This window comes from Rutidosis leptorrhynchoides, chromosome 4 (genome assembly GCF_046630445.1).
Source record: "Rutidosis leptorrhynchoides isolate AG116_Rl617_1_P2 chromosome 4, CSIRO_AGI_Rlap_v1, whole genome shotgun sequence".
NCBI lineage: Eukaryota > Viridiplantae > Streptophyta > Magnoliopsida > Asterales > Asteraceae > Rutidosis > Rutidosis leptorrhynchoides.
This window is the reverse complement of record NC_092336.1, coordinates 388,601,404-388,618,423: the sequence shown is the minus strand read 5'-3', so window position 1 is coordinate 388,618,423 and position 17,020 is coordinate 388,601,404.

Genomic DNA, 17,020 nt, shown 5'->3' with positions numbered 1-17,020 from the left:
TCGTTTGTGACCCAACCAAACATGCTCCCATACGTACCTTTATCAACCACTTTTGCTATCTTCTAAATTTTACTTTATTCGACAAAACAAAAAGGCACACCCCACACCAAAGTTAAAGGCTGCCGACATGATCATATGTGTAGTCTAGTGGGACGTTTGTTTTTCTTGTTAGGCCGTGACTTCATTCATGCTTGGGCCGAGAGCTTTCAGTTGTCTGATTGGGCCGTGAGCCAATTCTTATTTTAAGGTTGGGCCAGAAGGCTTCATTTAAAGCTTTGATCAATTTGGGTCGATTGGGTCTGCTGCTACTCTTTTCTATTTCCAAACAAGTGTAGAACGAACGATGATGAATGAATAATTGATTAATGACGAAGTTACGATGATGGTGATAAAACGAGGAAGAAGAGAATGATGATACTGATGTTGGTAATGAATAGTGAAACGATAACGTTGAAGTGAAGATGATTATGTCTGCGTAATATTTTCTTGATTCTGTTTCTGCTCCTACATCCTTTCAACTATTACCAAACCAAACCATCGGGTATAGTTTTCCTTTAAACAACTGAACCCTACAAAGTCCACACATTTAAATTAGTGGACTTATAAAGATTTCCTTATCGGACTAGAACGTTACTTTTGGGCCGTTTCTTGTTGGACTGCTATTGGGCCAGCAGCAAACCATCGACTATTTTCTTTGATAGTCGATGCTATATTTTTTTTTAGACGAACGATAGTATAAATATAATGATCTTGAGGTTAACGATTCTGAGGTTGATAGTGATTATGGTTTCATGATGATGATGAGTAAACTCGCTGTTGTTAATGTTGTGATGATGAAGAAATTATGTGATGATGATAATAGGAATGGAAGATTTATGATGATGAATTATAAAGAAGAATAATAGACAAATAAATGAGTTATATAATTTTCTATCCATAATTTAAAAGAGAAAGGAAATAGCAGAGGAGTGGTTTGGGGAACGGGAGGTCTCGGGTTCGAGCCCGGGCAAAGGCAGTTATTTTTCTTTTTGGAGCTTTTTCTTGTGAAGTAGTATTGTTATTACTCTTATTATTATTATTATTATTATTATTATTATTATTATTATTATTATTATTATTATTATTATTATTATTATTATTATTATTACTATTATTATTACTATTATTAAGTACTAATTATTAAGTATTGTATTAGTAAGTATTAAGTACTATTATTAATATATAAGTATTATTATTAATACCATTATTATTATCATTAGAAAAATCATTATTTTTATAAATATTATAATTATTAGTATTATTATTAACATTATTATCATTTTTAATCAAAATTTATAAAATTATCATTTAAGTTATTATTAGTATCGATATTATTATTAATACTATTATTATCATCATTATTACTTTCATATTAACAATATTATTATAACAAATAAATATTTTCTATATAAGAGTATATTATTTACAACTACCTCAATGCATCAAATTATATATATTAAGATTTACATATAACAAATTGTTGATTCTTAATATAACATTAATCATATGTATATATAAAAACTATAAAACATTAACTATATTAAATATATACAAGTTAAATATGTAAGATATATAATTTAAGATATAATGTATAAATTTATTCGAATATGATTATATGTGTTAATATACATATAAATGATATAGGTTCATGAATCCGAGGCCAACCCTGCATTGTTCAGTTCCGTCGTATGCATATTTTTACTACAAAAATATCGTATTATGAGTTTCATTTGCTCCCTTTTTAAATGTTTTTGCAATATATATATTTTTGGGACTGAGAATACATGCGCTTTTATAAATATTTTACGAAATAGACAAAAGTAACCGAAACTACATTATATGGTTGAATGATCGAAGCCGAATATGCCCCTTTTGCTTGGTAACCTAAGAATTAGTAAACCAGTCTACTAGTTGACGCGAATCCTAAAGACAGATCTATTGGGCCCAACAAACCCCATCCGTTGTAGCGGATGCTTTAGTACTTTGAGTTTTTATATCATGTCCGATGGATGTCCCGGAATGATGGGGATATTCTTATATGCATCTTGTTAATGTCGGTTACCAGGTGTTCACCATATGAATGATTTTTTTCTCTATGCATGGGACGTATATTTATGAGAAATGGAAATGAAAATCTTGTGGTCTATTAAAAATGATGAAAATGATCGATTATGATAAACTAATGAACTCACCAACCTTTTGGTTGACACTTTAAAGTATATTTATTCTCAGGTATGAAAAAAATCTTCCGCTGTGCATATGCTCATCTTAGAGATATTACTTGGAGTCATTCATGACATATTTCAAAAGACGTTGCATTCGAGTCGTTGAGTTCATCGAGATTATTATTAAGTCAATTATAGTTGGGTATATTGTGAAATGGTATGCATGCCGTCAACTTTCGATGTAATGAAAGTTTATCTTTTAAAAACGAATGCAATGTTTGTAAAATGTATCATATAGAGTTCAGGTACCTCGCGATGTAACTAAATGTAATGTATTTGTCCAGATGGATTAGGACGGGTCTCTACACTTTTTACCGATCACCGGAGATACAGTTTCCGGTACTGAATCAATGTCATCATCATTATCAATGTCCTGTGACTTATCATCATCCGAACTCTAATCTTTCGCAACCTCATCTTCATCATCTTCATCATCTTCAAAAGGGATCTCATATACCTCCCGCACCTCTTCTGTACCTTTAACGTAGACAATTGACTTTCCAATTTTTGCTTGGATAATTTCGTTGATTGGATTCTGACTCTTAATCTTGACTAACACTCTTCCTGAAACTAGGTTTTGGTTGTTATTAGTTAACTCGCAATTCTCTGTATCCAGAATTTGACCCCACCATCCTGCAATTTTTTGAAAGTTATCCTCTTTCCAGCAACCAATCGGTACTCCAAAGATGTTAATCCATGCCAATCTTCCTGGAGGGAGAAACCTTTTTTCCCATTTTCTGATGTTTGGGATCCATCTTTTGAGATTGTGATTTTCTTCCTTTATGATGTTATTTGCTGCATCTTCTGATTCGAACATGAGAATGACCTCCAATCCCCCCGTGTACTTTAGACTAAAGTTGTTTACCCCTTCCTCTTGGCAAAGCATCTGAATTTGATCCAAAACTTCTAAATTTTCTACCTCTCTAATTAATGATTTCTCCATACATTCTAGTACCGATTAGTCTTCTTCAATACTTATTAACCTTTCAATCTTCTCAGGGTTTTTGATGCTGGTTTGTGGCACGTATTTGTGTTTGTCTTCGTGTTTTGGGGTTTCTCTGTAATGTGACAGTTTAGTTCTATAGGTTCAGTTGGTTAACCGGTAGGATCTAGGTGGCAGTGGTGGAGGTGGTGGTGGTGGTGGAGGTGGTTTGAAGAATTGGTTGTTGTTGTGGTGGTGGTATGGTTGGAATCATTGTGGGTGTTTTGGGTGATCGTGAATATTTCGGTTAGGGTGTTGCTGGTTTGTGAAGCTAAAATGCTTTGCAACAGGGGTAGTGACGACATCTGCAAAAGCCCTTCCATCATTGAATGAATCTGTGAACCCCGTTTGGTTATTTCGTTGTTCGTTGATTCTAGGAAAGTCTTGCTCATGGAATCTGAAACTTCTTTCACCTTTAACTTGATTATTCTCCTTTTCACTTCGTGCTTTGTAGACCCTTAGATACCCCCTTCCAATGAGATGTTACTGAGTTTTGAGGCAAAGGAGTCTGGATCTGCTATTCCTTCGTATCTTATGAATCCAAATCTCTCTCCGTTTTTAGGTTGCTCCTGGCCATGTATATGTCGTTAACCCTTCCATATTTTTTAAACAGTCTCCATAGGTCCTCCACATTCCATGTTAGTGGATAGTTGAAGAACAAGAAGGAAGTCACATGTTTGCCGTTAACCCTTGAATCTTGTCGATGGTAGTTCTCGTTGTAGCCTCTGTGCACAGCCTCCGTGCTCCTCCATTTGCCATAACCTGCTCGTTGGTCCCTCTCTCCCTCGAAATGTTTCTCTCTCCATCTGTTTCTCTCTCTAGACATCTCTCTCTCCTTTAGGAATATAATTAGGAAAGATCAAGAATTTTATTTCTAAAATAAACAGATTACAAAGAACAAAAATTCCTCGATGAAACTATACAATAAACACAACCCGAAACTGAATCTAAACTAAATAACGAAACTAAAGAAAGCTCGAAGCATTAACAAGATCTAATGGACTATATGATTGAGAGGAAAATACTCGATAAGCACTCAGAATTCACCCTAATAAAGACATCACCTGAGAACAAGATGAGTTAGTAACTAGAAACAGTGATGAGTATTCAGGGACAAAGTAACCTGCTACCAACTCATTTAGCCTCTATTTAGGGATCCTTCTAAGGTTTCGAGAAAAAAACCTATTCCTTAACCGATCCCTTCTATTTAGGGATCCTTCTAAGTAACCTGCTACATTTCTATTCTATCATATTTATAGCTTAGGCCCCATTTGTCGTTTCGTTTTGTCGTATCAAAACTTAGTCAACTAAAGTAAGCAGTGTGCTAGCAACATTTTTATAAACTTGGGCCTTGGCTCAACGGCCATTATTCTAGTTCATATATATATATATATATATATATATATATATATATATATATATATATATATATATATATATATATAAAAGAGAAAATCATAATTATATAATCTTTTATCAAAAGATTGAATATTGACCTTTAAATGAGTTCATAACTATAATTCTCAATCATTGATTTGAATAATGATGTAACAATTTTCTTTATCTACAAATTCATTATGGGATCAGTCTTTTGGACCAAACCTATTTTAATTAAAGACCAAGTTAATTTTTATTTACTTTTACGATGCAAATATTTCAGTTTCAATTTACTTTTTTTACCTTTATCTTAGACATTGTAATTTTTTTTACTTAATCCAAGAGAGATAATAAATTTACTAGTCAACTCTCAAACATACCTTTACAGCCCCTCTCTCTCTCTCTCTCTTCGTCACATTATTTGTGTATCTCTCCTAACTTTCTTTTACACTTTCTCTCTCTTAAAAATCAACACACACCCAAAATCTTTAAACACAGATTGTGTTCATATCTTATAATATTAGATGCCACCACTAACACATTTTTCAGCTTTGAGTGGTGATTTCGGCGGTTTGTGAGGTCGTGACGGCAGTTTGACGATGGCGCCGACGGTGGTGGTGACGGCGGTTTGACGGTGGCGCCGACGGTGACGGCGCCGACGGCGTTTCAGTGGTGGTGATGACGTCAGTTTGTTGGGGGTTCGGTGGTGGTGATGACAGCGGTTTGTTGGCGGTGATGGCGACGGTTTGTTGGCGGTGATGGCGACGGTTTGTTGGCGGTTTGATGGTGGAGATGAAAACACAGATGATACAAAGTTAAAAAATTAGGTTTGAAAATTGTTATGGGTGTGTTGATACGAAAACGGCCATGATAGCAACATAGATTAACTTCATTTTGGGTTGAAAGTATCGGAAAATACTATTTTTACTTTTTTAATATTATAATCAATTAATTAATTAGTGATAATAATATAATAAAATAGAAACATAATCATTATACTTCCATTGATTTTTGGTTTATCAAGGTTGACTTGGTCCATTGCCTAAATAAGTTTGGTCCATATACATAAAGTCATTCATTATTCACTTGAAACTTCATCAATAAATTTGAATTTCAACCACTAATCTATAATCTACTAAACTCTATTAAAATGGCTAATTGATGACATCATGAAATAATTACTAATATAACTAATAGACAAAACTAGCTTACGAACCCTCGCTTCGCGGCGGGGGTTCGGTTTTCAATTTATTTTATTGCGTTTAGTTTTTAAAATTATTTCGTGGCTAACGATGATGTCATTGAAGCGCAACTCGAGTCGAACTAAAAGGTATAATCCGTGAAAGATTTAAATGTTATTTTAAATTAACAATATATGTGCATCTCCGTGTTTCGCTATGGAATTGTCGGCTTTTAAAAATTTAACGCAAAATCAACGTGTATGAAAAGTACCTCAAATATTTAGCGTTTTTTAAAAAGCGTTCATTTTGCGTATAGTTAGTGAGATTGTGTTCCTAAAATTATTTCGAGTTTAACGATGGTGCTGGAAAAATTTAACTCGTTGCGAGCGAGAAGATATGACCCGTTAAATATTTGGGTGGAGTTTATTTAAGAGTTTTTATGAAAATAGGTGTTTGACACTTTACCCCCCTGTGTGGGGGGGTCGATTTTAATTTTTGGAAATAGTGTGAGGTTTTTTTTGGAAAATTTTAAAAAGTTGGGAAAAGAGGGGGAAAAAGTGAAAGGACGAAAATGCCCTTAGTACTATTCATAAGTTTTGTTTAATAGTTAATATGATAATTTGTCTTATTAGTTATGAATAGTACTATTTAATATTTCATTTTTTCACACACCCAACCCCCTAACTTTCATTAAAATACAAATCGAACCCCCCATTTTATAGTACTATTTAATATTTCATTTTTCACACAACCAACCCCCTAACTTTCATTAAAATACAAATCGAAACCCCCATTTTATACCTGTATTCTAAAATATTATTTATCCCATCACTAACACTAAAAATATTGAATAATAACATTCACCACGCTACTACTGTGCTACTTTTTTTTTGTCTCATGAAGGGACCCGTCCTAATCCATCTGGACGAATACATTACATTTGGTTACATCACGAGGTACTTGACCTCTATATGATACATTTTACAAACATTGCATTCGTTTTTGAAAGACAAACTTTCATTACATCGAAAGTTGACAGCATGCATACCATTTCATATTATATCCAATTATAATTGACTTAATAATAATCTTGATGAACTCAACGACTCGAATGCAACGTCTTTTGAAATATGTCATGAATGACTCCAAGTAGTATCTCTAAAATGAGCAAATGCACAGCGGAAGATTTCTTTCATACCCGAGAATAAACATGCTTTAAAGTGTCAACCAAAAGGTTGGTGAGTTCATTAGTTTAACATAAATATTCATTTTCATCATTTTAATAGACCACAAAATTTTCATTTCTCATAAATATACGTCCCATGCATAGAGACAAAAAATAATCATTCATATGGATTGAACACCTGGTAACCGACATTAACAAGATGCATATAGAATATCCCCATCATTCTGGGACACCCATCGGACATGATAAAAACGAAGTACTAAAGCATTCCAAATTCCAGAATGGGGCTTGTTGGGCCCGATAGATCTATCTTTAGGATTCGCGTCAATTAGTAGACTGGTTTACTAATTCTTAGGTTACCAAGTAAAAGGGGCATATTCGTCTTCGATCATTCAACCATATAATGTAGTTTCGATTACTTGTGTCTATTTCGTAAAACATTTATAAAAGCGCATGTATTCTCAGTCCCAAAAATATATATATTGCAAAAGCATTTAAAAAGGGAGCAAATGAAACTCACCTAATGTATTTTGTAGTAAAAATACATATAACAAAACTGAATAATGCAGGGTTGGCCTTGGATTCACGAACCTATATCATTCATATGTATATTAATACATATAATCGTATTCGAACAAATTTAGATATATTATTATTAATGATATAATTTTTATATTAATAAATTATATGTTATTTTATATATTTAAGTAAACAACAATTTTAATATAGTTAAGTTTTATATTATATACCTGTTTATCTAAGAAATCTTTTGTTTACATAATATAGTTATAATAATACTAGAATAAGTATAATGATAAAAATAATAATTTTCTTAATAATAATATTGATAGTATTAATAATAGTTTTTATATAAAACTACATATTCAAAGTAATGATACTTTTTAGTAATGATTATATTAATTTTTAATAATAACAATACTCGTTAATGATAATCATTTTAATGAAAGTGATACTATTAATAATACTACTTATGCCAATATTAATAATTCTAATAATTATAGAAAATGATACTAATACTAATAATATACTTATGTTAATAATAATAGTTCTAATATTTATAAAATGATAATAATAATAAAAATATTCATAATCATACTAGTGATAATAATACTTAAAATGATAATTTTGGTAATGTTATTAATAATACTTATAATATTAATATGATAAAGTTAATAATAATGTTAGTAACGATAATAACAATAATACTTAAGGGCAATACAAAAATAATAATATTATCAGTGATGATAATATTATAAGGCTAGTAATAATAATACTAATAATATAATACTAGTAATAATAATGATAATGATAATAATAATTATATTAGTGATATTAACAATAATAATAATCGTGATATTTATAACAATTAATTTTAATAATAATAATATTAGTAATACTTTTAATTCTTGCAACTATGAGGTTAATAATAATTACTATATTACTAATAATAACAATCATAATAATAATAAATAATCATAATAATAAAAATAATAACAATAATAATAGTAATGATAATAATAATTATAATAATAAAAGAAAACTACCTTTAAAGCCCTCTAAAAAAATGCCCATAGCTGGGCTCGAACCCGAGTCCCCTCGCTCACCCAAAACACTCTTAACCCTCCTTCTGTCTTTCTATTCCTAATTATTATTAGAACTCAGTTATATTTATACCACATATTTCTGTTTCCTTATTTCATCTCCTTCTTCACATAATCCATTGACCAAGGATCAAATCTGGTTCATAATATGTTACTAATTAGTTTTAGGATAAAAAATACAGATATAGAAACAATTACTAAGTGTTCGAATGGATTGAAAAAAAATAAAAAGGAAACGAGTGTTCCTGCTGTGTCACGACATCCCCCAAAAAAATTAATTAATGATTTCATTTTGGTGATCGTTTTAGACAAACAATATAACACAAATTGTGTTTAAAACCACTCCTAGAAACTTTATCCATCGCCAATTTAACTGGAATCATAACAGATAGTAAGAATTTGATTGAAGAACATTAGTTGACTTTTAACAACCAAAACTTTGACTCTTAAATTAGAATTCGATATAATGAATTGGAGTTTGAGATTTTTCAGATAGTTTACATAAATGATTTCAAACACAACTGTATTTTTAGATTTTGCAAATTTATTCAATTTCGAGCTATTGTTAATCCCGGTCAAGAACACCAAGAACACTAAATCGAATTTTGAATTTTTGAACGCTTTATATATTAATTTCTACATGAATTGTGTAGAAATTCACTCCTAGAAACTTTAGGTTTCGTCACTTTAACTTGAAACATCAAAACCATCTCGAATTTCATGATGAACAATTTTGTTGACTTTTTAGCATTTAACTTTGACTCCAAAATTAGAAATCAAACGAAAAAATTAAGGATTAAGAACTTACAGATAAATCATATAGATGATTCCTAATAAGGCTGAAATTTTAGATTTTGTAATTTGATTTGAAAACGAGCCTTGAGTAAAAAAAATCACGTACAGAGCAGTGTACCCTTTTTCCTCTATTTTTCATGGTTTAAAACGCGTTTAACAGGGTTTATAATATATATAAAGAATGAATTTTTTTGTTTTGTAGTATCATAGAAGTCGACCGGTTATCACAGGAGAACAGAAGCCAAAGGAATTTAAGAAACAGATAAAAAAATGCGTAACTATATCTGTATTTATATTACTTATATAAATAAATCTGTATTTATACATCTCTATTTATTATTAATCTTAATACTTAATAAATTTACCATATTAATAATAATACACTTAATATTATATATAATAGTAATAAAATTTATAATAATATGATAGTAATAATAATATTATTATTATTATTAATGATAATGATAATAATAGTTATAGTAATAATATTAATAATAATAATAATAATACTAATTATAATAATACCAATATTAATAATAACAATAATAATAATAAAGTTATTAATAATAATATCGAAATACTAATAATAATACTAATAATTATATTAGTATAATACTAAATAAAAACAATAATACAGATAATAAATTTAATAACAATTAATAAGAATGGCGACAATAAAAAAATACGATAATAATAATCCTAGTAGTTATACTAATATTAATATTATTAATGATAATAATAATCTCAATAATAGTAATATAACAACTTATTTATATCAGATTTTATATATGTCTTTATATATTACATTAGAATTTATAATATTGACAATAATAATAATGAATTAATTTAACATTTATATTTTTAACTTGTAATTACATATAATATATTATCCTTACTTTTCATTAATTATGTATTACTTATTTTCTATAATAACATATACGAATATTTATCATTTATATATTTTATATATATAACATTATAACAATTATTAATACAATCATATATATACAAATTCATTATACTTAATTATTTTGTATCTTATTGTACATACTTAATTCTAATGTTTAAATTATATTTTATAATTTCGGATTATTATATACACTTACATTTATATATATATATATATATATATATATATATATATATATATATATATATATATATATACATATTTATTTACAAACAATTGTTCGTGAATCGTCGGGAACGGTCGAAAGTCAAATGCATATATGAAACAATTCAAAATTTTGAGATTCAGTTTAGCAGACTTTGCTTATCGTGTCGAAACCATATAAAGATTAAGTTTAAATTTGATCGGAAATTTCCGGGTCGTCACAGTACCTACCCGTTAAAGAAATTTCGTCCCGAAATTTGAGTGTGGTTGTCATGGTTAACAATAAATATGTTTTTATGACGAATATGAGTTAATAAATTGAGTTTTATCATTATTGAGTAATATGGATAAAATAATTCGGTTATTCGAAGTGTACGAATGAAGCTATCACTAAATAGTGAAATGAGAAAGACGTGTTTCATCATAACTTTTGACTAGTCATGGTCAAATTTAGAAAATAAGGTGCATCTTAACCTTTGACGTTGTCTTGGTTGAATTCCAGAATTCAAGGGATTTAAAGAAAATCTTCGAAATCTAAAAGATTTGATTCTTCGGTGAATAAGGAAATTAAGATCTCTATAATTAAATACGGTGATCTGCCTCGATTACTCTGTCTGATATTTCCATTATAAATTAAACTTTTTCTGTTCCATTATTTTCCACCACTCTGTAACAACCCGACATCATAAATCCCTTAGACGCGTACCAAAAAAAAATTTCTATGTCAGTGCATCTGGACGGCGTCCAGAATCCAGGACGGCGTCCAGCTCAGAAATGTGGGATGGCGTCCAAAGTTTGGGACGGCGTCCAGCTCAAAACAACTGGGACGGCATCCAAGCAATTGGGACGGCGTCCCAATGGCCTTCCAGCTACTGATCACGGGTCCAACTCACACGAGCGGAAAACCCGCTTCCCGACACTTTCAAATGAAAACCTTTTTACCACAAGTCAATATAAGTGAAACTAAGAGATTTTCATCATCAAATCAAGTTTTACATCAACGGGCCCACATCGCCCATTTTAAGAGTTTCATTCAAAAATAAAAGTTTCGACCAAATATAAGTTTAAGTTCCAAACGACACTAGAGCATGGTGTTTGGGGTTAAACTACCCAATCTCGGTCGAACTCCAAAAGTTAACACCCAAAAGCATCCCCTAACAAAACAAGCGGGAGATCACTAATCCAATGGAACGCTCTTACCCTTGTCAACGCCCGAGCCTATAAAAAAGGTAAACAACGAGAGGGTAAACAAAGCTTAGTGAATGCAATAATTATACGAATACATATATAATTATACCTACTTGCACACACTTACACAACCGCAAACATGCTAGCAAACAACATTAGCTTATCGTCGCAATAACAAGCTATAATTCACCAATACCCCCAAGCTAGCATAACAACCGCATATAAATATATCTCGAATAATATAATATGCTTACAACACAAATAACCATGGTTAACCAATAGTACAAGGGAACGGCGCTCGCGAAAACGCCATCGGTGTTCACAACATCCGTTAGGGCACTTAGCACCTCGCACCACTAACCCCTAGGGTGGCACCTTAACACCTCGGCACTTCACCCCGAGTGTCATCTTAACACCTCGATGCTTCACTCATTATTTTACGGAGTGGTGTCTTAACACCTCGACACTACACTCCTAGGTGGCATCTTAACACTTCGATGCTACACCCGAGTGGCATCTTAACACCTAGATGCTACACTCTTCACGTGAAACGTGGTGTCTTAACACCTCGACACTACACATTTCACGCTACAACAAATAGATACATTATATACCTACGCATATAATTATTCCACTCACCTCAAAGTCTTGTGAAAAGATACCCGAGCTTGCGAAACCTCAAAGTAACGTACCTATCACGTTATACATATTATTAAACGCAAACTCAAGTCGGTCAACCAATTCTTTCACCATTCCTAAGTCATTTTGACCCAAAGTGCAATCCCGACCCATTTTGCACCATTAACCCTAATAATGGGTCAACTTCACCAAAAACCCTAACCCTAGTCAAATATGGTCTTATTACATTTTTAAATCACCAATTTAACTCATTTTCACACATGCAAGATCACTTAGGTCATTAAAGACCCATTTGACCCATTTCAAAACCCTAGGTTAGTCACCATTTGGGTCTTCATGACCCAAACTTACCCAAAACCCCCAAATTACTCACAAATGGGTTTTATGTGCAACACTAACCCAAACCCTAACCCTTAAACACATTAAACTAAGGTAATCAAGTTTAGGGCTTACCACCACAATCAAAACGAAGCTAACGAGGAGATGAACAACTTTAATTCTCGAGCTAGAACCCGAAACAAGCTTCTTCCTCTCCTATTTGAGCTTTCTCACACTTAAATGCACTCTCACTCTAGAATTGAAGTGGATGAGGTTTGGTGGTTGGAAATAGAGTAATGAAGCTCAACAAAACTGATCTAGGGCCTTTAATTTGTCCACAAAGTGAAATTACCAATATACCCATCTAAAATATTTAAAAACCCAATTCTGGCTCGACAGATCATCTGGACGGTGTCCAGATTTCTGGACGGCGTCCAGGCCTTCATAATGGGACGGCATCCCAGATGTTTGGACGGCGTCCCAGATGTTTGGACGGCGTCCAAACCAAAAAGAAAACAGGATCTTACAACTCTCCCCCACTTGAACCGGATTACGACCTCGCAATCCACGCCGCATGACAAGCAGGAAGATAAACCAAGACAAACTCTTCGGGCTCCCAAGTAAACTCAGAGCCTATACTTCGACACCATTGGACTTTAAAATTCCTCACCTCCTTATTTCTCAATTTCTTAACCTTTTCATCAAGTATAGCAACCGGCTCCTCAACATACTCTAACTTATTATTTAGCTCAATCTCGTCTAACGACACCCACGAAGAATCATCCGCAAGACACTTACGGAGATGGGAAACATACAATGTATTATGGATCCCCGCAAGTTCTTCTGGTAATTCCAAACGATAAGCAACTTCGCCAACACGAGCTAAAACTTTAAATGGCCCAATAAACCGAGGAGCTAACTTTCCCCGTTTTCGAAATCGAATAATACCCTTCCAAGGCGAAACCTTAAGCATCACCATATCACCTTCTTGAAATTCGATCATTCGTCTACGTTTATCGGCATACGACTTGTGTCTATCTTGAGCCTTCTTCAAATGTTCCCGAATAATATCAATCTTGTTATTCGTCTCCAAAACCAAATCGGTACTCCCGATTTCCCTTTGACCAACTTCACCCCAACAAATTGGAGTTCGACACCTTCGCCCGTAAAGCATCTCATAAGGTGGCATCCCGATACTAGTATGATAACTATTATTGTACGAGAATTCCACCAAAGGCAAATGCTCATCCCAACTACCACCAAAATCAATAATGCACGCCCGTAACATATCTTCCAAAGTTTGATTCGTACGTTCGGTTTGACCGTCCGTTTGAGGATGATATGCCGTGCTCAATTTCAATTGCGTTCCCATATCTTCGTGAAACTTTTCTCAAAACCGAGATGTAAAACGGGTATCTCGATCCGAAATAATAGATATAGGAACCCCATGTCGCGAGACCACTTCCTTGATAAACAACTTAGCTAAGGCCTCCGAAGATGTCGCTTCTTTAATGGGAAGAAACAAAGCACTTTTCGTCAATCTATCAACTATTACCCAAATCGTGTCAAGTTGGGTTCTCGCCGTCTTAGGTAACTTTGTTATGAAATCCATGGTAATGTCCTCCCATTTCCATTTTGGGATTTCTAACGGTTGCAACTTACCATACGGCTTTTGGTGCTCGGCTTTAACTTGCAAATAAGTAACACATTGCTCAACATATTTAACAACATCACGCTTCATGCCCGGCCACCAATAATCTTTCTTCAAGTCAAGATACATTTTCATCACGCCCGGGTGAATGGAATATTTTTGACTTATGTGCTTCATCAAGTAGCACCCGTCGGTAATCACCCATCTTAGGCACCCACACCCTTGATTGAAAAGACAACAACCCACGCGAACTCATAGTAATAAACTCCGATTGGCCCACGATTCGCTCCGTATGCTTGTTGTGAACGTAAGCCTCTATTTGAATCTCACCAAGCTTCACAAGAAAATCATTAGTAATAATCAAATGTAACGATCCCACTTTTATCGCCGGATGTTGACTCTTTCGACTCAACGCATCCGCGACAACATTCGCCTTACCCGGATGATAAAGTATCTCACAATCATAATCTTTCACCACATCCATCCACCTACGTTGGCGATAATTCAAATCTCGTTGATTAAAGAGATGTTTCAAACTCTTATGATCCGAATAAATCGTACACTTGACACCATACAAGTAATGGCGCCAAATTTTCAACGCATGCACAACCGCCGCCAACTCAAGATCATGAGTCGGGTATCTTGTTTCGTGTTCCTTTAATTGTCGTGAGGCATACGCGATGACTTTATCTCTTTGCATTAGAACACACCCGAGACCATTTAAGGAAGCATCACAATAAACCACCATATCTTCTACCCCTTCCGGCAACACTAACACCGAAGCTTGACACAACTTCTCTTTTAACAATTGAAAAGCAATCTCTTGCTCGTTCTCCCAATTAAACCTAGCATTCTTTCTCGTCAACTTCGTCAATGGAGAAGTAATCTTAGAAAAGTCTTGGATAAACCGACGATAATAACCGGCCAATTCGAGAAAACTTCGGATTTCCGTAGGCGTAGTCGGTCGTCCCCAACTCTTTACCATCTCGATCTTCCCCGGGTCTACTTGAATACCGTTTTCATTCACAATATGACCAATGAATTGAACTTCCCTTAGCCAAAATTCACATTTAGAGAACTTTGCATACAACTTCTCCTTTCGTAGCGTCTTCAATACTTCACGCAAATGACGTTCATGTTCGTTCATACTTTTCGAGTAGACTAGTATGTCGTCAATGAACACTATTACCGACTTGTCCAACATAGGTTGGCACACTCGGTTCATAAGATCCATGAATGCCGCCGGTGCATTCGTAAGACCGAAAGGCATCACAACAAACTCAAAATGCCCATAACACGTTCGAAAGGCCGTTTTCTCAATGTCTTCCTCACGGACCCGCATTTGGTGATAGCCGGACCGTAGGTCGATTTTCGAGAAATACGTTGCACCTTTAAGTTGATCAAACAAATCGTCAATCCTAGGTAACGGATAACGATTCTTGATCGTCACTTTATTCAACTCCCGGTAATCGATGCACATCCGCATACTACCATCCTTCTTTTTTACGAATAAAACCGGAGCGCCCCATGGCGAAGCACTCGGTCGAATAAAACCCTTCTCAAGCAACTCTTGGGTTTGATTTAACAACTCTTGCATTTCCGTTGGCGCTAAACGATAAGGAGTTTTAGCAATGGGAGTAGCTCCCGGAACCAACTCAATGCGAAATTCAACTTGACTTTCCGCCAGAACACCCGGTAACTCATCCGAAAAAACGTCTTCGAATTCACTTACCACCGGAATTTCACGAATGGGTGGTGGCTCATTACGAGTATCAACAACATGAGCAAGGAAAGCCATGCCACCGGGAACAACGAGACGACGTGCCCGTGCAAAAGTGCAAATCGGCACCGGTCTCCTTCGCTTATCACCATGAATAATCAACTCTCCCCCACTTGGGGTCTTCACACGAATAAACTTATCATGGCATGCAATATCGGCTCTATAACGATCGAGCCAATCCATACCAATGACAATATCAAAATCGTCCAAGGTCATTGGAATGAGATCAATTTTAAAGGTTTCGGCACCGAAAACAACATCACAATTTTCACACACATCAACCACTATCACCGTCTTGCCGTCCGCTATTTCGACTTCCACCGGACGACTTAACTTAGCTAACGGTCTATCAAGTTTAGGCACAAATTTAGGAGACACAAACGACAAATTTGCACCACTATCAAATAGAATTCTTGCCGGATTAGAATTAACCACGAAAGTACCTGAGACAACTTCGTTTGATTGCTTGGCTTCATCATTGGTCATCAAATAATTTCGACCCCTTACCGTACCCGCCGCCTTCTCTAACCGCTTAACATTATCATTGAAGTCGGGACACTCCGGCTTCTTATGCCCTTCTTTTCCGCAATTAAAACAAGTGATTTTGTTTCCGGAAAATGGTTTCGGAAATTCACGAGCCATATGACCCGGTTGCCCACAATTGTAGCACGCATAAGAAAAACCACCGGTAGCGCCCTTCTTCACGCTATTGACACTTTCGGAACCCTTCTTGTTCTTGTTCTTCTTGTTTGAAGAGTTAGAGTAACTAAAACCTTCAAACTTTCTCTTTGAAAAAGTGAAATCACTCTTCCTTGGAACCTTCGGTTCAAAACCCCGAGCCAACTCGAATAGTTCTTCAAAAGTCTTAGCCATTCCCCGACTAATCTTACCCTTGTACTCATCATTCAAGGTATGGTAGAAAT